Here is a 22,615-nt window from a genome sequence, read left to right on the forward strand (position 1 = left end):
CATCCCCCACTTTACCTCTTCACCTGGTAGTTAAAATCAGTCCTTCAGGGCTATTGGTTCAACTCAGGACAACTGCCCAGCAAAGTGGCTATCAGTGAACTCTCAGTATCTCAATAAAGATACCTCAGCATTTTATACTGAAAAGTCCATTAGCTGCAATTATGCTGCCTGTGCAACCCTCTTTGTCCTCCCTCTCCTTTAATTTTGAACACTTTCAGTTGGAGAAAAAAGAAATCCTCTATGAGTGTCCTTTGTAGCCCATAAGATAACTTCAGCTGCCCATCCTTGTCTCTTATGCTCTGTTGGAGCTGGCCACTTTCCTGCTGATGTCTGAAGGCATGAGATGCATTGTCCTAATACAGGTGGTGTTTAATCCATGCATATTCCCCAGGATGAAGGTGTCCAAACTTGGGACACCTTCAGCTGAGGCAATTCACCTGGCTGGTAGTTCACTCCCTTCTCCAAAGGCCCTTTGGATATGACCTGCTGGCCACTCAGGGAAGGAGGTGGGTAACTATCAGCAGTGCCCTGACCTGGGTTCCCAGTACCTCTCTGCTCCCAGGAGCCTGGCATGACTCCCATGAGACAGGAATGCTCCATTGTGGAAAACGGTATCTGAGAGCAGACTAGAGGAATTATCCTCTGGTTAATAACAAGAGTTATTTCCCATGGACTGCAGATTGTTCATCCATTAGACATCAGAAGAGATGACTGGAGGGAAATACAGACTTCTGGAGGGAAATATAAACTTCTCAGTTTGTGAAGATAAGGAGATGTCTTAATTACAACTGTTGATATGACAACACCATCTTCTTGTCAATCTAAAAATCAGAGAACAGCAAATTATGTGGTGATATGTTGCCCACCTTTAACTCAGTGGAATGGCCTTCAGCACAGAGGACTGTTATAAATCATTCACAAACCTTGCAAAAACTTCATATCCACAACTACTTTATATCCATGCCTTCGTGATTTCATAGCTGTGATTTCAGACATTCTGTTACTAGTTATATTTATATAGGTGTTCCTGGTCTTCTTTTCTATTTTGCTAAACTTTTTGCATTTGGACATTAAACCTTTAATGACCTTCTTCATGAGGTTTTGGTTCTTGTTCCTTTATTAGTACTCTCAAATCCCAAATTTAATCTCTGAGTTAGTTCATTTCATTTGCAAGCACTGTAATCCCTTTTGTTTTTCTCTTCAGCCACATCCTCAGGCTTTTTACTTTTCTTCCCCTGTGTGTAGTTCTGTTCTCCCACAAGCTATTTCTCTGGAGTTTATTATTTCAATAAAATCACTGTTTGGATGACTTCTGTCCCATCAGGATAGGGTTTTTGTACATCAAAATGACATTTAACATCACAGAAGGAAAATCTTCCTTCTTTTTTTTCTTTATATAAGCTCTCCAGTCATTCAGTGAAGTCTCTATCTTGTCTTCTCCCTCCTTTGCTCTGAGTGAGTAGTATGTAATACTGCAGGGGTTACTCTTACAAAAGTCACCCTCACCCTTTGTCCTACACCTTATATTAGTTCCTCTAATTTCTTGTCTTTTTGCAGTTTCGTTCTGGTGACCTTGGTGCCTTGAAGTATGCTGATTTTTTTTTTTTTTCATGTTCATTTCTCATATTATAACTTAAGAGATTTTACTGCTGCTTTTGCTTTACTGGACCACACTTTTTTTAACTCTGAAGGCCCTTAGCAAAATGCTATAATTTTATAGGTCAGTACATCCTCCTGACCTGGAGAGAGACCTGTACTTACAGCTGAATCTTCATCTGTGATTTCTCATGGTAAGGTCATTATTCTTGCATAGGCATGCCAGTGAATGTTTTTAACTGTGGAGTCTCCCTCTGTCTGCAACATCATTTAAGATCCCCACTGCAGCTTTGGCTAGTAAAGACCTCCGTGCTTTTCTTCCACTATCCAAAGGCTCTGTATTGTCTTTCCACTACCCTCAGACACATTCCTAATTCCTATTTAATCCAGGAATAGAGTTTGGGAGTGAGTGCAGCAAAACCAGGGTAGGGTTGACAGTTATGGCCCCTATAACAGCCACAGAGGGAATGAGGCATATCTAAGTGACTGATTGTTATACATAAAAAAATCTTCAGCAATCATAGATTATTTGTCTGCAATTCCACTCTCATTTTTCACTAGTTATTGTTAGTGTTATTTGACATTCCATCTTCCAATTTGCTGTGGTAATGGACTCAGGGCTGACAAACAAAGTGATGAAATACTGCTTATCTCAGCTTTATTTCTTCTCTGGACAAAACCATCTTGGATAGAAAACTACTCTCAGTAGTGATGCAATTCACAATCATTCACCATCTCAGCTCTCCTGAGGTGATCCTATAGCCAAAGTTATTTTCTATATTCCAGCAATATAAAATTTGCTAATTGGGTCACTAATTGGTCATATGCCTTGCTTATTGTGTTGAAACAGGGTTTCCTGCTCTCCCAGGTATAGGAGATTGTTAGGTGTGTTCACATCTGAAAACTTGTGAATCACAAAGGTTCCACAGGTGTTTATTGTTTATTCATGCAAGTTTTTTGGTACAGGGAACAGGCTGGGACTTGAGCCAGGATCTTCTGATACTGTGCCCTGTCAGTATTTGCCTGGGTTAAACCAGGATCTTCTCCATGTTACTGGATGAGGATTGCAGACTTATCAAGTTCTGCTGCATAAACTAATGGAGATACTGACCTTTCTGTTGTGTTATTGGGAGAGGGAGAAACTCTAGCTCTGGCTGAACATTTGAGTAGCACAGTCCAAGTAGAACAAGACTTCATAATATTATATTCTCTGGGAAGTTTTCTGAACTGTTATCAGTCAGAAGGTTTCTGCTGAAGAGGGTCCCCTTGTAAAAGAAAATCTGTCAAGGTAGAGTGTGTATTCATTTAGTTGTCTCATAAGCAAACTGTCTTAAGTTACAAATTATAGGCTTTTACTGTATATCTGGAATGTACCTAGCTGACTCCTGCCATAATACATCCATGGTGGCTGAGCACTGAATAATACTGTTCATATAATTTATGTTTGTATGTTTTGAAGTTCACTTTTGCCCCAAATGATTAAGATACAAGAAGCTGAATGCTTACAAACTTACTATAAAATGAGACAACTTAGCAGAAAATATAAGAAATACTCTTACAAACATTTTGATTCTTGTTTCTCATTTCTGTTTTTGAGTGAATTTTTTTAGGTGTTTGAATTTTTGTGAATTCCTGACCAATTTTATATGCCCTGTTTTGTGACTCCTTTGCCATATGTAGATCAATAGAGATCTGTGGATTGTGAGAACACAGCCCCAGTTTTGTTTCAAGAGGAAAAACTGTGCTATGCTGTAATGAAAGGGATTCCCTGAGATGCAGGAAAGGAATAACTTATTCTCCTTTGTCATTTTTGAATCTGTATCTCTCTGAAGTATGTTTTAATTTGTTTTTATGTGGATCAGAAAAATTCAAGAATTATGAAGAGTTCTGTGAAACTGACATGACTTCTGAAAAGTTGGACAAAGTAACTAGAAAAAAAATTTGTCATGAAAGATTGTTTATTCTTAATAGCTGAGGAGATTACCATTTTTCTGTAATTCATTGAATTTATGGCTGATATGCCAGGGATAGAAGTGTAATAGAAACATCTTACTTCCGAGGATGACTGCATATTTTTTACTGCCTGTGTTTGATTGCAAATTTTTTGATGTGTTGAAAGTTAAAAATGGCAGAGTGCTCAGGCAAAAAACCAACTATATCTAGTTCTGAAAGGTTTCTGAAGTGTTTTTAATTTTTTGAGGATTAGCATAGAGCTTGCTCCCAGCATTTACAGGTGCTTTAACTCAATTGTAGTTGACACAATGTGTACATTTACACCAGTCTCTGCAAATCTTAAGAGATTTAAGATGCCTATTTTTATCCAGACAGAAATAGGCAGTGCAATTCTCTCCCCTTGTAATCATGCAGGTGGCACCAACTGATATAAAATTTGCTTTAATGTCAAAATGATTGACATTGCACAGTCTTAAAGTCTATTTTGTTTGTTCATTGTTACTTATAGCCAACTGTTGATTTTGACTACTCATTAAGGTACCTTTTATTTTCATCTGCATTAAACATATTCCAAAACCTCCCAAAATAATCTCCTGCAAGTGTATTTGGATAGCTGTATTTGGGCACCATCAATTAGCAAAAGCTCTGATGAAACTGATGGAAATATTGGCTACTTCAGCGCTGTAAATTCATCTCTTGCCTTTCCAGAAGTGAGAAATGCTCCAAGCTTTTAGACATTAATTAATAAAATATGTCCTTAGGATGGAAATTGAGTCTCTGCAGGCTCCCAGCCTCTTGCCAATACAAAATCTCCACTGTATTTAACAGGAGAATGCCTGCTTGGAGGTTGCTCTCAATGTGACAGCTCAGGAAGGAAGCAGATGAGATACTCAGAGCCTGCCCCAGTGTTTCTGACAAATTCCACAACTGAAGGACTGTGGGCAGGGAGGCAAAGGCTCAGCTGGAGACAAACCCTGCATCTGCACTGGAGCAGCCTCTGATGCAATTGATACTGGCACTTGTTATGGAGAATCTTCCACTTGGGGAATGACACAAGTGGGCTGAGAGGGCTGCATGGGGAGTGGGCAGAAAAGGGTGAAGGAAGGATGCCCAAATTCCAAACTTCCCCAAAAATACAGATGTGCTAAAAAAGGTGTGTGGCGGGGGGAGGGCAAAACTAAATGGGAAGCAAAAAATATAGGCACATTTAAGATTGCAGAGGGCTTTTTTCAGTTTGATGAGTTCCACAGAGGAAGATGAACAACAGTAATAGCAATACTACTACTACTACTACTAATATAGTGATTGCATGGGCAAACATTTGGAAAAAAAGAGAACAAAAGAAGTTTTACTTAGTTACTTACACACCTAGACAGGTGTCAGACACAATCACAGCCCTTTTGTTCTCCCTGAATATAAACAATCCAGTGCTCACAGTACATAATAAAGTGTGCTCTGCAGCCTTACTCTCAACAATAGCTGAGCTATTCTGGCTGTTGGAAGCAAAATGCTGCTAGAGACTGAGGGAAGAGGCATCATCATATCACATCCTTAGCCCCTGGCACAAAACATGTTCTTAAAGGATGATAAAAAACAGTTAATTCTCCACTAACTTTTCAAATCAAGAGCTACAAGCTGAATTTTCCATGGCAAATCCATCTTTACTTTTTAATTTTATCCACACATGGAACAAGTTTGGAGCTCTTTCAGTCACTTGTTTTTATATATGTGGTGTTAAGACCCCAAATCTAAAAAGAAAGCATTAGTTTGGAAGTAAGACTCTAGTCTGTTTTTTCTAAACTTAGGAACTTTTAGCACTTGGTATGTAGCTTTAATTAAGAGCAACTAACCTCCACAAACACTGCTTCACCTTAAAAGGGAAGTTAATTAGCGGTTGGGAAAGAGTGGAAGGGAAAATCTAAAGGTCCAGTTTACCTTTAGTCTGCTGTGGTTTTAAGCCCAGATGGAGATGAAACACCACACAGCCTCCCACTCAACCCCTCACTCTTCCCCCACACCCTGGTGAAATGGAGAGGAGAATTGAAGTAAAACTTTTATACTGAGATAAAACCAGTTAAATAATTGAAAATACAGTACGGTGCAATAATAGGACTGGTAAATAACAGTTATAATAAAAAGAAAAAAAGGCTATGCACAATGCAATTTCTCATCACCCATTGATTGATGCCAGACCCGCTCCCCAAACCCAGACTGAGCCCCTCTGGGTAACTCCTCCCAGTTTGTGTACTGGGCAGGGCATTCCATGGGGTGGAACACCCCTTTGGTCAGTTTGGGTCACCTGTCCCAGCTGGGCTCCCTCCCAGTTTATTTCATGTACCTCCCCACTGGCAGAGCAGGAAACAAGGAAAAAAAAGTCCTTGACTCAGGATAAACACACCATAGCAAATACCCAAAACATCAGTGTGTTATCAACACCATTCTCATTCCAAATCCAAACCACAGCACCGTAATAGCTACTGGGAAGAAGTGAGCACTACCTGAGCTGAAACCAGGACAGAATCACACCTGGTCTTTCTCAGTTATGTATCTAAACTCCCCAGATTGAATAAACTCTGATCCAGACTTTGAGTCTTGTGAAAGGATCATCTCTAATACCCTTAGAAATCAGCGTATTTGTTTTTGCTTTTGGAAGAGAATTCTTGGTTTTCTTGGGCTTTAACTGCAAGGTGATTTATTTTAAGTCTATCTACTCATGTTCAAATTCTCTTTATTTCTCAATCCCTGCAAAATTCCATGAGTTCAAAACTATGAGAAAGGTTCCCACAGACCCTGAGATTCTTAAAATAAAAGGCTTCAATTTTCATCTTGTTTCTGATCCCTTCAATTAAACTGCATTCATTGCAGTTTGGCAAACTTGATTGCACTCTTCAAAAAGAGAAGAAACAAAAATCAGTGTGATGAAGATGAGATTTTTTTTTTTAATTGTATGGCTCAGACCAAAAAAAAAAAAAAAAAAAAAAAGACAGAAAAAAAGAAAGAAAAGAGACCAAAAGAGACCACAAGAAATGGAAAGCCAAGAAGACATAATTTCAGTATTTCAAGTGTAGCTTTATCTTGCTACATTTTGGTGCAAAAATGTGCTAAAAGCAAAAGATTTGAAGGGAAGCTGGTTTTTAATTTAAATTTTATTTTATGATAACAAAACCCCCCCAGATGGCCAGAAATCTGAGGAATGAATGCTTATCTATCCCATTTTAGACTCTCTGTTTTTTCACTTGCAAGAATGCAATTTACCTAATAAAGTTGGAGCCAGTCCAAAACTAAAGAGGTTGCTTCTTGTACTCATATCTAAGACCTCTAATATTTTGGCTGCTCATTCCTAATAAAAATCAGGGGACAGCAATCACATATCTTGCTATTACACATGCATGATCTACCTTAGGAAATATAAGAGTGGGTGGGAGTTATTTTTATCTTCACATGGCAACAAAAGCCCTTGCACCCACGCTGCCAATGCAATTTACAGAGGGTTAAAGGGATTTTGATTCTTTGGGAAGGGAGGGGAGTCGGTGAGGCAGGAATGCTTGAGAGATGACATGATCCTTACTTCTAATCAGAAGTATTTTGACTCTCCAAACCCTATGACAGAACCAGCTAGAGAATTTATTGCTATCTGTGAAGAACATTAGAAGAAGGGCATGAACTTAAAATGTGCACAGAGGAATATTAAGTCTGCCTTTATACTGTGTGGTACTGGGTGTGGCCTGATGATTGCTCTGGAATGGTTGTTACAGCCAACTCTTGCCAGAGTATGAGTTGGTGTGACTGTGTCTTATCTTGACTCCAGCTGCAAGGGGAGGAAGGAAAATTGGTCAGCAAAAGACAGCTCAGATGTATGTGATATGTTCAAAAGGGTGACAGCATCCTTCTGAGAGCATCCTTTTTATTACCTGATATTTTCTGGACTCTTTAATTTAGCTTGGAAGAGATCTCTGCAGATCCTCTAGCTTTACCTCCCACTCAAAGCAGGCTCAATTGCACAGTGGAAATCTAAGAGGTCATCTCCAGTATAAAGGATTTAAAGTGCTGCTGAAAGTTGGAGTTGTTTGGTTGGTTTTCCAGTAATAATGCAACTCTTTGAGATTATTTTATTGGATTATGAGGTGTTGTTAGAAAGAGAGGTGCTTAGCATTTATACATCTTGAGTATGGACATCTAGAAATCCTTTATAGTATTTTAGGGAAGGCTTCTGTTTTGACCCAGCTGACATGGTAATAGAGATGTAAAGGTAAGGGCAACAGCATAACTTTTATTTTTCTGGCAAGACAAGGAGGCACACTCTGGCTGTTTTTCAAAATATCATCTTTTCTCAGGTTCCAAGGTTTCAATCAGGTCAAATGCACAGCATGAACCCTACATTCAAGGACTCTGAATTCAAGTCTGCTAGGAGTTTGCACACACAAGAAAATGAAAAATAAACACACAATGGAATGGAGTCCTCCATTTTAGAACTTTGTTTTCAGTAGGCTTGAATTCCAGTTTTAGACAAGGATGAGAAAGGTGCTTTGTATGCTATTGAGTCAGCTTACCCTGTTTACACCTAAATTCAAAGAAATTACAAAATACAGTGCTTAAAAACATCACTTCAACACTTATTTTACCCATAGATGCCCACAGAATGTCTAACTGTGACCTGACATGGCTGTAAAGGCCTGAGCACATGTGCTTGTGAGGAGGGAGGGGAAGCAACCTGGTCTAGGTGAAGTAAGAGAGATACAAACCTGCAGGCTTTCAGTCCTTACATCTGAATGGACACTGAAATCCAGCACCTGAACCCTGCTTTACCAACACAGGACATCCAAGGTTTGTTACAGCTTGAAGTACTTTGAATCCAAGCAATTGGTACAACCACTGGTGCCTGCTTGACACCCAGCGTTGACCTTTCCCACCCCGCTGTGCTTTATCTGTCTGAGACATCAGTCTTTGTTTAACAGATGCTGCTGACAAATTTTGTGTGTCTTCATGACCAATGTGCAATGCCCTTGTGGCACTGAGCTGCTGGAAGGCACAATTCTCTCCATGGCTGGATTCCCATTTAACAGTTGGGTCTCCAGTAGCAGAGGGGACCTGTCTGGAGGGCAGAGAGGCTGCGTGGACAATGACAGTGTGTCCCAGCTAAGAACAAGTTGAACTCCAGACCTGAATGGTCCATACAAGGAAATACTCTGTGTGAACACACTCCAAAACACAAGCTGATGTAATCCTGCATGTTTGGAATTTTTTTAGATAATAAAAAAGTCATGGACAGAATTACTATGTGACAAAAAACATACAATTCTTTTTCTCTTCCTAAAAGTGCATCATTTAACTTCCTTAGAGGAATCTAGAATTACTTTCCCTGAAACATACTGACTGAAGCGCATCCATTTCATATGGTTTGGTTAACACATTCTGAGAGAAATACAATTAAATTTCATGAATAAGATCCTTCCACTTGCATGCATGCCTTGTTTCAGAAATTCAAAGTCAGCAGCTGTAATAGAAACAGTAGTCTTTATAGGGAGTTGCACAATATATAGTAACTTTCTAACTTGTTTAAAAAAAAGGGTTATATTTTTCATTCCAGTGTCAACCTTGCTTTCTGCATTATAGGTCTAATACACAGGATGAATAATTTTATTCTGCAAATGACTGCATGATGATTAATCCTACAAAGTATCTGCTGTCTCCATAAAGCAGAATTGAATCAAACACGATCCCAAGCCTCCTGTTATTTACCATAAATGTGGCAGTAATTTGTCCTCCATTTGCCCTCAGTGCTGGTTGTAAAGGGTAGCCTGAGCCATGCTACTGCGGTAATAGTCATGAATATATCTGTGAAATGGCTAAAGCTGTGCCACTTGATGGGAAAGGAGAGAGGGCAGATGCCAAGACACCTGTAGGACATTCCTAGTGCTGTGCACAGGCCTGACCCCAAGACACAGCAGGAAGGGTGATGGTCACGTGTGTGGGAAAACTGAAATTTTTGCTAGCGGGAAAATGTTTGCAAATCTGGGAGAACTTGGAAAGGCAGAGGTTTGTGTTTGCTGTAGGCAAATCTGTAGGTCATAGGCATACTGATGTTTTTCAGGCATTCCTCTCCTTTTCCATTTTTCTTTGCATCTCTCTCTTTGCTGTCTTTCTATTTAAACACCTGCATGTGTCAGAGACATCTTAAAGGTTAAAGCAGTCCATGCTGTATTTATTCCACCTGCCCAGTACTACTTGATATGTAAGATTTTCTGCCTCCAGCCCTGAATTTTTCTTCCACCAAATAACCCAGGGAGCAAGTGGACTCGGGATATTGGAGCAGGAAGCTAAACAAAAGTCTTTTACAAAAACACTTTGAAACAATCAAACCTATCTGTGTAACCAAGCACTCCCCTGTAGGCAGGAAAACCACTGTAGCTTCATATAAACTCCAAGTACTATTCACTTATTTTCCTTCCTGTTTGAACCCTGCAACCTTTTTAATGTCTGATTTAATTGCTGGAAAGCAAACATAAGAGAAGTTATTTCACAGCATAAGGTCAGAAATACCAAATTTAGTGCAGAATGTGGTCTTATAAGCATAACAGCAACCCACAATTGGAAGCATTGTGTAGGAATATTAACCCCAAATTTCTGTTTTGAAGAATGTACAGCCAGTTCAATCCCTGTGTGGGCTAGTCGCTTAAGAGTTTGACCCTTGTGAGTCCCTTCCATCTCCCTTCTTGTGACCTGGAAATGTGACAAATATGGTTCTTATTGTAAAACAGCACTGTCAAGCTGGACTCAATCCAGTGTCACTCTGTCCTCAAGGCTCTCAGAGCTTGCAAAACCCTTTTTTTTTGCCATGCAACACTAAATGGCGTAAATAACCCAAAATTGTCAGTGAGACTTCAGTCTTTATTAAAACCAAGGTTAATTACAGTGATGAGTTTTTAATATGTTTCTATTTACCTTCATTTACAATGTCAGGGTCTGGAACTCTACTGGTCAATTAAATTTCATCATCAAATCTGCAGCATCAGATTTTATTGACTCATTAGAGGTTTAGGAGTAGGTGTTTGTTTGTGTAGTTTTTCTTTCTTTTCCAAAATTCAGCAGATCCAAATTCTATGACCAGCAGCTCTTACACAAGAAACTGTTGTTGCTTCATTTGGAGCCGTGACCCTTGGATGTGGTGGGTGGGGAAGAGCAGGGACTCAGCTCTCACAATTGCATGGATCTGTATTTCTAATTATCATATATATATATATATATATATATATATATATATATCTTTCAGTTACTCCACTTTACACTGAAGCAATCAAATGCAGAATGTGATCCATGAAAATCAATATAAGTTTGTCTATAGTTAACTTAAATTTTTATATCTTATATACTCACTGTGTATATGTGTGTGTGTAAGTCACTTGTATGATACATGTTAAATAGACAATTTACATATTGTTTGCCCTGCTTAGGGACCTACCTTGCTCAATTTGCTTTACAAAAAATTTGCATTGCTACCTTTGGTCACAGTGACATTAGACACCTTCAAAGGTCTGCAAGGGGGAGTGTGAATTACTCTCCTCATTATGTCTGAGGGAGTGACTGGGAGGTATTTGCTCTGCATTATACATAATGCCAGATGATCAATGCTACCACTGTCACCCAGCAAAGACACAGCATGGGAGTAAGAATCAAAGTGTCCACCTTTATTCCCAGCTCAAAGCACTTGGGAGCTGTGAATCTGCTCTCCTCACTTTTCCAATAACATCACAAGACTGACCTTTTGTTTATCAGGTTGTTAATCACAGAATTGTTTAGGAACTTGAAGATCTTCAAGTCCTGCCATTAACTCATCACTGCCAAGTCCACCACTAAACCATGTCCCCTGGAACCACATCTATACCTACACATAATTACAGATCTTTAAAATACTTCTTGGAATGGTCCTTAGAGCAGTCTGTTCCAGTGCTTGAAAACCCTTGTGGGGAAGATTCTTTCCCTAATATCCACTGCAAACTGCAGTTCTGCTGACTCCCCTTCTTGCTTCTCCAAGAACTGAAAATTCAATCACTTCATGGTGTCTTTTCTCAAGACAGAGTCTAACCATTGCATCACTCACGCGTCCTTCTGTGTTCACAAACAGCAGGTACAGAGGGGCATATCCACAACTTGCCTCCCTGCCAACTGTGTCAGAGAGTTCTCTTCCACACACTCCAAGAGCCTCCTGGACTGTTTGCTCCCTCCTATCTTATATATCCAGCAGACTCCTGGGAAGCTGAAGTCCCCCATGAGAACAGGGCTAGAGACAGGGAGGCTTCTCCCAGTTGCTTATAGAATATTTCATCTGCCTCTTCATTCTGGTTAGGTGCTCTGTGGTAGAATCCCACTGTGGTATCTGCCTTGTGATCATCACCATCAAGCTCTTGACAGTCAAAACAGTCCCTAACATAGAGGGCTAACCCATAACTCTCCTTCCTTGCCTGCCCAATCTGAAGAGTTCATAGGCATCCATTGCAGCACTCCAGCTGTGTGAGTCATCCCAACATGTTTCCCTGATGGCAGCTATGTCACAGTTTTCCTGCAATGGCTTCCAGCTCCTCCTGTGTGGTGCCTGTGCTGCAGGCATTGGTATAGGTACACTTGGGCTATTGAGCCCGGCACCTTTTTTGGGGGAGAGGCCCTAATTTGTATGTGACTGTTCTCAGTTGCTTTAGTGTTTTCTAACATTGATAACCCCACATCTTAACGCATATTTAAGAGATGAAAGGCTGATCTTGGTTGACTTTGGGGTTTTTGTGAGACTTGCATTTTCTGTCTCTCCTGCCTGCCCCTGAGGTCTAGAAACTTTCTCTTTTTAAAAGAAACAAAATTTCTTATTTAGTCACAGGATCTGGGAGCTGGAGTTTGTGGAAAAATATTGGTACGCCGGTGACATAATCAGAAAACTCAATAGAGCTTCCAGCAGTGTAGAATTTCTCTCAGCTTTCCTCAGCTCGGGGTATGAATAGTCAAGTGCTCTGAGCCTGAAACCACAGGTCTGGGGCTTCAGCTGTCTGCAGCACTAGGGCTGGAGGCCAGGGGTCAGCCTCCCCCTCTAACTTGCTGTTTCAATTAGGGAAAGCATGAGCTGTGGGATGGAACCCACCTGGCGAGAAAGACACCACAGCTGTATCCTTTACACATTCATTTACACAGCTGCTGAAGGTCAGTGACAGTGTGGTCCACTGGTAAGGGGCATTACCCAATGGCAGAAGATTGTATGCTATGAAACAATAAGTTTTTTTGTTACAAACCTTGTTTTTTGTTAACCCTGACAAGCAGCTAAGGACCACAGAGCTGTTCAGTCCCTGCTTCCAAACCAAAGTCCCACCAGGAAGGAGGAGAGAGAAAAGGAAAAGCAAGAAAACTTGTGGGTAAAGATTAAAAAACCCAAACGCCAAACAAACAAGCAAAAATAAAAAAGAATAAATGGAAGAAGAAAGCAAACAAAACAAGAGATGCAAAATGCCAAGAACTCTTCTGAGCAAAACACTGGTAGCTTCCCTAAACCTCATGGAACCTGCCTGGCTATGTCCCCTCCACACATATTGTGCAGCTCCAATCTATTCACCAAGGGTGGGGTGCAGAGTAAGAAAGAGAGAAGGCCCTGTTCAGCAACAGGTAAATCCCTGGTCTGTTACTGGCCTTATTTTGGTCATAAATCTAAATCATAGCACCATACAAGCTCCTATGAAGAAAATTGACTCCAGCCTGGTTAGGACCAATATAATCCCCTGTCTTTGAAAAGAAAAGGTTAATCCAGGGCTGCTGTTGGGAAATGTTAGAAATTATTTCAATAGAATTTAGTACCTGCTCCTTATTCTTTTTCATTTGTACAGATCCTCTGAGCTGCAGGAAAGGATTTGAATAAAAGAAAAGGCAAAGTAAACCCTCATCCTCCTGGGACAAAATGTTCCTGCTGGTTTCCTAAAATGTTACCTGAAAGCAAGAATAGCGGGAACAGCTACAGCACTGAGTATGACGAACCATGGGTGTACTTAATGTTATTCCACAGAAAATGTGTCAGGAGAAAGTAATCCAGGAATATCAGTCACTGTTGTGCTGGGAATGATGAGTCAGACGGGTGTTCAGTGCAATACATCACCCTCTGAACACTTGCAGGGAGGTTGAAGAAGTGCACATGTCACTCCTCACTCTGCTTGCAGCCATTATTAAACATGAGCCGGTACTGTTGTTTTTTGGGGCCATTGGGTCATATTTCCCTGGAAATCCAGAGTCTTTGGCAGTGATGCTTGAATTTGGAGGGACACCTGTGTTTCCCATTACTTGCCAAGGTAAGCATTCACACAGAATCACATAGAATGACTAGGTAGGAAGAGACCTTCATGGTCACCAAGTCCTACCCATGCCCTAAACACCTTAACTAAACCATGGCACCAAGTTCCATATCCAGTCTTTTTCTGAACACATCCAGGGATGGTGACTCCACCACCTCCCCAGGCAGGCCATTTCAATATTTTATCACTCTTTCTGTGAAAAACTTCTTCCTAATATCCAACCTATATTTCCCCTGACACAGCTTGAGACTGTCTACTCGTTCTGACATTTGTTGGCTGGAGAAAGAGACCAACACCACCTGACCACAACCACCATTCAGGAAGTTGTAGAGAGCAATAAGGTCACGTCTGAGTCTCCTTTTCGCCAGGCTAAACAACCCCAGCTCCCTCAGTTGTTCCTCACAGGGCTTGTCGCTCTTCTCTGGACGCGCTCGAGCATCTCAACATCCTTCCCAAACGGAGGGGCCCAGAACTGGACACACTATTCAAGGTGTGGCCTCACCAGTGCAAAGTACAGGGGAAGAATGACCTCCCCGCTCCTGCTGGCCACATTTGATATGCAAATGATACATTTGCATTTGCAGTCTTATCTTGATCTTTACTCAAGACAGGGCTGCCTCATTTGGGAGCAGGTGGGCTCTTTGTAGGTCCTATTTTAGTTACGTACTGTCTTCTTCAGCAAGTCAGTTCCAAGGATCATTTTTTAAGCTGTTACTGAATGGTTTTAAAGGATAGAGGTGGAGGATATAGTGAACAGTGCTTTTGATTTTATAAATGTGTGCTGAGCACATGTATGTGTGTAGGATATGTACTGCATGATGTGAAGGCAATACTCACCATGGACCTTACAAAAAATGATGACCCATGATCACAGAATCACAGAAAATGCCAAGCTGGAAGGGACCCACAAGGACCACTGAGTCCAACTCCTGGCCCAGTACAGGACCACCAAGAGTCACACCCTCTGCCTGAGAGCATTGTCCAAATGCTTCTCGAACTCTCAGGCTTGGTGCTGTCACCACTTCCCTGGGGAGCCTGGGCACCCAACCACCCTATAGGTGAAGAAACTTTTTCTCATATTCAACCCAAACATCCCCTGGCACAACTTCAGGGCATTCCCAGTCACGGGACACACCCCTCCAGGTTTCACTTATGCCAATGATGGCAAATTGCTGGGACTGAGAACAAAACCTCAAGCTCCTCTAGTTTGTTCCTTGCACTGCCTCATTAGTGTAGAAACATTTCAGGAGTGGTACTTTGTAGCCAAGACCTCTTAAAGCAGATTGAGGGATCCCATTAGTGCTCATTTAGTCAAATTCTGGCACACCATCCCAGCACTCATCATGGCAAGCCTGCTATTATCCCTTTCCCTCTTCCAAGCTGGTTTAAAGCTCTGTGAAAGAGCCCTCTTAGCCCTTGTGCTAGACCTTTTTCTCCTCTGAGAAATCCTGGGGAATTCCTGATGAACGCCCATCAGGTGTCAGTAGACCAGGTGTTGAGTAGGTCCTCCTATGGTCAACAACCCCAACATTTTTCCACTGTCACCAGTCTTGGAGCCATGCATTGACTTGATGCCTTACTAGTCTGGAGCATGTTGCAGGATGTCCCTTATTCGTGCCCTGGGAGACAGAACACTTCTCTGTGAGATCCAGTCTATGTATTGGATCCTCTGTTTCCCTTAGAAAGGAGTCTCCTATTACAACTACTTTTCTTTTCCTCTTAACAAAGGAGGATGTGAGGTACAGGTGTGTTGATTTAGGGAGCTCCACTATGCCAGAAGGACCTTCACCCACCTTACCAGGTGTATGGCCTTCTGTTCCAGACTCTCACACCTGCTACAGAGGGTACCAGTCCTACTTGTCAGATTCTGGGAAGGAGGAGGAACCCTCTTCCTGGTACGTGCAGTGACCTGCTTCCAGCCTTTGTCTTTGAGACACCCTGGGCTAACAGCCCTTTGACTAATTGCCCTGCAGGGTTCAGAGTCCATGATGAAGATGCTACAGACATTTTTCTGCATGGCACTTTCTGAATCTCACTTTTTTTGATGACAATAAGCACAGATAAAATAGCAATTATACCAAAGAGAAGCCTGTGTTTAAGAGTGTGTCCTCAAAAGGAGCAAACCTAATTGAGGAGACTGCTCTGACTGCATTTACACAAACCTGTGCTCTGTCCCATTCTTTATAGACTACAAACTCACAGCTAGGGAGACTCACCAGAAACAGTCTCTTCAAGGGTCTTCTTTTCATAACAAAGAGAGAGATTGTATTTATTGCTTTTCTTGGAAGAAAAGCATTTCTCTTACATATATGCTAAGGGATTGCTATACCTTTCTCTCTAAAGAGCATAGATAACTTTTATGGTACTTAAAAGTCCTTCCTTTGGTAAACAGCTCCAGAATTATTAAACCCTTCAAGGGCTCTCATAGCAAGATTTCTCTTACCATGCAGGTAGTACAGGAGGAGCCAGAAGCAGATGTTGTGAAAGTTGCAGAGAAGAATCAGTGTTTAGTACAGAAGGTAGAAAAATACAGTGATGAGAATAAATGAAAATAAATTTGTCTCAACAAACATTTGTCAAGGAGCCTAATTTCTGTGGTACGGCCCAAAATTGCTGCTGACATTTTCTGTAATGAAGTTTCTTCTGATTTGTTCAAAGTCTCCATCTGCACTCTGACTCATCCACTTTATTCCTGGACTGGGCATGTAAGACAGACCTCCACATCCGCAGGACCCTGGCATCCTTCTGCAAAATGCACCACGGAGGAAAGGCTGAGGCAGATGGGTAACATTCAGACCTGGGGCTGTCCATTTGCCACTGTATAAAATAAAGGCCTTCACTGAGAAAAATTAGCTTTGTATCCAGATCCTTCCTTCTGCCTTTTTTCCTTTCCTAATATGAAGTGTTCGTTAAACTTTGTTGTGAATGCTTAAAAGAGTGGTTGTGTTGCATTTTTTTTTTTTTTCTTTTCTGGCTGGATTTATAAGCAATACAGGTTGGCATAGCTCTACTGAAATCAGAGGAACTCTCCCAATTTCCACCAAACGATGCAGATCTGGGGTTTAAAATGCACATTCAGAATGAAAGAGTCATGTAAAGAAAGTAGCTGTGGGTAATGAGGCAAGGATTTCAGCTAGAGATTTCAGAAGTGTATTTATGAGCCTTAGAGTCACATTTCTCATAGCTAGGGAAATAATATCTGTTCTGTTGCTTGCTTAATAAAATTATTCTCTTTTTCAGGAGAATTAGCAAGCCACAGTGCATTTAGAAACTGCTGCCTTGGCATTTTGTAAAGTTGAAAAGGACAACATGTTTGACACATTTAGTGGTCCAACATGTGTGTTGTGTTTGTCTTTGGACACACATTCTGCTACCTGTCCTTCTCTACAGACAATCATTGGCCCGTCAGCATGAATAATTTGTTTTGCTCTGGAAAATTTCAGCCCCTGCTAGGATTGACTAAGAGGAATTGTTGTTTCAGCAATAATCTCTGTTGATATGTTGTGTATTAAGCAATAAGCAGCTGTTGAAATTGATTAATTGTTGAAGTGGAGATGAGATTTTAAGGCAATTTCAAATTCTCTTCATTGCACTCATATTTTTTTATTAACTATCCTTTGTTGTGCTGTTATGTACAAGATGAATAGAACTTTTTTTTTATAAGGCTTCTCAGTGTCATACATTACCTTCTAAATGTTTGGGATGTTTGAAAATCCCAGATATCAGCAGCTCTATTTCCAAGCCTTCATCAAGGAAGGAGAAATGGATAACCTTGTCTTTTAAAACATATTTGTCTGTGGCTTCTTGTGTGACAGCAGACTCTTTTTTCCACTTTGATATATATAGGACAAGGAGAAGCACTAGAGCAGGTCAGACCCAAGGTTGATGAAGGCCAGTCTTCTGCAGCTGGCAGCAGACAGCACCAGCTGCTTGAAAAGAGCAGACAAGAAGTTTCACAGCTAGTGGCAATTTGAAAATTAACCTTTGAGACATTTTCTCCCAGCTTCCATGGGTGGAAAATTCATTTATGCCTGGAGGGAAGACGGTTTGCAGGTCTTCCTTTCTTTTTCTCCCCCATTTTTTTTTTCCTTTTTCTTTAGGGTTTGTTACTATAATTCTATCCATTCTTGATTATTGCAGAAAATCTTGGATCCTTTTGATTGCTGTGAAGCTCTTTGCCATGATGGCATACTGTACCAAAGCCAGGTGAATTGAAATTGGTGTGAAGCACCATGTCATTGTATCAATACAAAATATGTCCCCTTCCAGTCTCAGCAAATCTATTGTGTTACCTGTGCCTGCTAGTTGCAAATTTTAGGCCACAGTGGTTTGTTGTTTACTTACTGTTATCCCTGTCCCCTTTTCAGCTTCTTCTGAAGCAAGTTCTTCAAAGTAGGCTGGTCCTTACACAGCTTTGGTACAGCACTCAGTTCACTGTGAACACCAGCTATTTGCAAAAGAAAGATATCCATCAAAGTCTAGGGGAACTGAACATTAATAACACATTCTGACTCTTATTTGACTAAATGTGACTACGAACACACAAAAAAAACCAAAACAAACCACAAAAAAAAAAAAACCAAAAAAAACCCCAAAAAAACCCCAAGCAAAATTAACACGTCTGCAAATGAAATGTGTTAATGATGTCACTTGCTCACAAGGGATACCAAGGTACAGGGTCTTCGGATCCACCGAAGCCTTGAGGTACCTGGAGGATTTGTGAGGCTGGAGTATTTTGATGGCCGTATGTCTCAGGCCTCTGCTTCCTGCTTTTCTGGGGTTTCTGCTGTGTAATGTGAATGATCATGAAAATGATGGCATATTTAATTCTGTGAGAGTATTGTATGCTGTCAGAGTCCTTCCACTGAGACTCCTGGAGCTGCTCCTGTTTGCACTATGCAAGTTGAGAATGCTGAAGTGCTCTGTTGGCTGGGGAACATGAGCTACTTCCCTGCTGCTCCTTATGGCTGATCTCTGAACTGTCCAAATTTAAAGACACTAAGAACACCAAAACTTGACATCAATTTATGCTTTCACTCGAGCCTTTCTGAAGAATTTGACTTAAAGGGAACAGGTTTCACATTAAGACAAAACTGAATCTATCTTTATTATGTTTTTGTAGGAGATGAGGTAGGTTTGCAGCAGAGACTGTATAGAAAAATGTGTTTGTTTTTCTTTTTTTTTTTTTTTTTTTGTCTTTGTTTAACTCCTGATCAGCAGGAGTGGAGTTGGAAAGGTCTACTGAGAGAGATGGAAAAGTTCCAGCTCAACATTAAGGACTTTACTTTTCTGGTTTGCCACTTCTCTTTGGGAAGAGCTGCATTTTGATTGTTGCATGGTGCTTTCTTCAGAAGGTGTTTTGTGGGAAATCTAGAGTGGATGGAGCAAGCTATGGGTGGCAACCTTTAAACCTGATGGAAGCTTAAATTCATATAGTGTGGCCATTATAAACTCAACGCTCAACCCTTTATGCATCTGAAAAAATATCTGACTGCCTCTACAGTTCAGGAAGGAACCTGGATCTTAAGGCAACTTCTTTTTATGCAGAGACTCCTCAGAGCAACTTTTACAGCACAGATTGTCATTATGTTTAGCTTTGCTACAGTCCTAATTCTTGTGTGACTGTGGCTTGCACAATAAATACATATAATGTCTGTCTGTGTTTGTGGAGGGGAGAGATGTGAGTCTCCTCACACTTGTGAATTTGTGTGTGAGATTATAGAGTCACATAAAGGCAATCATGCTCTAGCTGATCTTTAAAGACAGACCTCAGGGTATATTAAAATTCAAGGTAAATCAATGCTAGCCTTTTCAGTACAAGAAATCCAAGGTTATATGAAGTAGGGGCACAGCCCTGTAGAAATGGAGTATCTGAGATTGTTTCCATCCATTGTTGGCAGCATGGCAGTGAGTTATACCAGCTGAAATCAGACTAGGTGACATACCTTACAGAAACAAGGCATTTCTGGTATCAAAAACTGGTGGAGTTTTTTGTGTTTGTGCCACACTTTTCTGTTTTCTGAGTGCTACTTTGTCAAGCAATAGCCATTTCAGCGCTGGTTTATCAAGTCTTCATGGTTTGTGCTAATCAGTATTTGTCAGAAAGCAACATATTTCTTTTCAGCCCAGGAAATAATTCAATTGGAAAAAAATCATTCTATTGCCATAGTTTATCTGCATGATATATATCATCAGTGCACAGCAGTGGTATCTCAGGAGACCTCAAATGGAGAACCTGTACTAAGAAGAAAATATGAGAGGTAATTTTTCTTGTAAATTACTCTTAGTTTATTTCTTATTTCCATTCTCTGATGAGGGAAGTAGCTTTTCTCTCCACATGCCTGTGAGCTTTATGTGTGCTGGTCTTGGTGGAGGTTCCTGTGCTACAAGCACTTTCTGCTCAGGCAGAGACTTGTGCACATCTTGGGCACCAGTCAGCCCTTCCAGCTCTTCACCAAAATAGGAATTACAGATGGCAGCACAAGGAAGCATAGGTGGGCCAGCACTCACAAAGAGAGAGGGAATATTTTGCTGGATATCATGAACATTTTCAACTTTTTGTATGATGACAGAGCTCTGCCCTCCAAATCTGCCCTTGAACGATTCAAGAAAGAGGTGCAAATTCTGATGAATCAGATGATGGGATTAGAACCATTAAATTTCACAGAAAATATCTGCTTCATATTCCATATTTCTCTAAGCCTGGAGGAACCAAAAAGATGCAAGAAGTGCTTTCAGGAAGAGGAAATGCTGTAGTGGTATTGATTAGGAAAATTTCTATATCCCAGGCCTATTTAATTTCTATTTAGCCTCTCTGTTTTATACTGTTAGGTCCTACACAGTGCTTTATCAGTTTCCTTGGCAGAGCCCTCTCATTTATGGTTATCTGACTCTGCTTCATTTTTATGCCCATATCGTGGGTTTATTGGATTGGAAAGTTGACTACAAGCCATCTAGGGAGGCTGTCAGCAGTAGAATATCACATTACTGAAGTGAACAGAAATTCAGCTCCTGTACATTTCGATGCTATTTGCTGAACTAAACAGAAACATCCTGAGATATTTCCCAGAAGATGACAATTTTTCACTCAGATATGGTCATGCTATCAACAGGCAACTGGCCATGGCTAAAATAATGCCCTTAGCATCATATAAACTCACATAAAACATGAGTTAAGGATGTGTGAAGCAGCTGGAATATGGCATAGCTCAATGTAGTTTATACCCTAGGTCCAAATCTGGCTCTGCTTATGAAAGGGGACATCAGTGCAAACATTATGGACGGATTTTGAGGATCTTGGATTAACCACAGGCTAAAGGTGTAACTAACAACAATTAACCCCAAACTGCCCTCTAAAGTCTAATCCCATTTTCAAATTCTCCATGGGACTTATACTCCAAAACGTCATTGAATCATAACTAAAAACATTTGTGCATAGTCTTGGCTTTTGACTGCACATCTGAGCTGCACAAAGAGCTATATAGCTCAACAAAAGAAGCCCCCCCCCACCCCCCCCCCTTTCAGAATCATTGCTCAATCTGAATATTACACATTGATGCAAAATTTGTTAATTTCATGACTGGAGAAAAAGCTGTCTCTCTTTTTAAAGAGATGGAGCCACCTGCTAACCAGAGAGCAACACAATATATTAAATTGACATTGATTTTGCAGACAGTATTGTGTTCCCATGTTAAAAAAAAAATAGTCACATTTTTGTCATGAGAATAAGCTGGTGCTGTACATGACGTTAAATAACACTTCCTGGATGAAACAGTTAGAGAGGTGGAGAAACTAATAACAATTTAAGTTCTTCAGTGCAGAATCGGTTTATTGTATTGACAGACACATAAAGAAACAGGCTGCAGGGTGGTGAAAAGGTAGGCAGGTTGACTGATATTAGAATATATAACTAGGAATAATGGGATAAGTTAACCAGAGAGACCCTCATAACACGAACATCTTGCACTGCAATTAGTCTCCCCTAGGATAAGAAGAAACAGTTAGCTTATTAAATGAGTCATTTAATATGATTGGGAAAAAAGTTGGAAAATATGCTGCAGGGAACAATCCTGGAGACAGACTACTAGACATTATTCTTCATTGCCTGTGATTATCTGCAGTCTCATTTTTTTCCTTGTATTCAAAATGTGGAAGTGAGGTAAATGGAGGTTGTGCCTTTGAATTGCTCAGTTGCACAAGCTGAAAAAAATGAGGGTTGCTTTCTTAATGGCATTACTTAAGCGAAGAGCACTGACCTTTTCTTTAAAAAGCATAACAAGAGACATACTTATAAACTGAAAAGACAAGGAATTGCCAGCATATGAATTCAAGCTGAGGTAGGAAGATCAAACACTGAATTTCAGTGCAATGACAGGAAGACCCCTCAGACACCTCCAGCAGTAATGCATGCTTAATAATTTTTTTCTTATATAAGCACTTGGAATTTCTGATTAATTTGTGCAATATTTATTAAAATCATGGCTAAGGAGTTTGCTCTGTCATCCTTTTTATTCTCTTCCTATTCTCAAATATTCAGAGAGGCAACTACTTTTTTGGATGGTTTGGGTTTCTGTTAAATGTCACGTATCACTGATGATGAAGAGTCATTTGTGCATGCAAACAGAATAAATTACACTTTTACCCACCTGACAAAGTCTGTTATGCTGCTAGAATGGTCTACATGGTAGAAACATAGTTGATACTTCAAGTTCATAGTGATTTAAATGCACAAGGATGTTTCTGCTCCTGAA

Source organism: Haemorhous mexicanus, chromosome 1 (assembly GCF_027477595.1).
Source record: "Haemorhous mexicanus isolate bHaeMex1 chromosome 1, bHaeMex1.pri, whole genome shotgun sequence".
Taxonomy (NCBI): Eukaryota; Metazoa; Chordata; class Aves; order Passeriformes; family Fringillidae; genus Haemorhous; species Haemorhous mexicanus.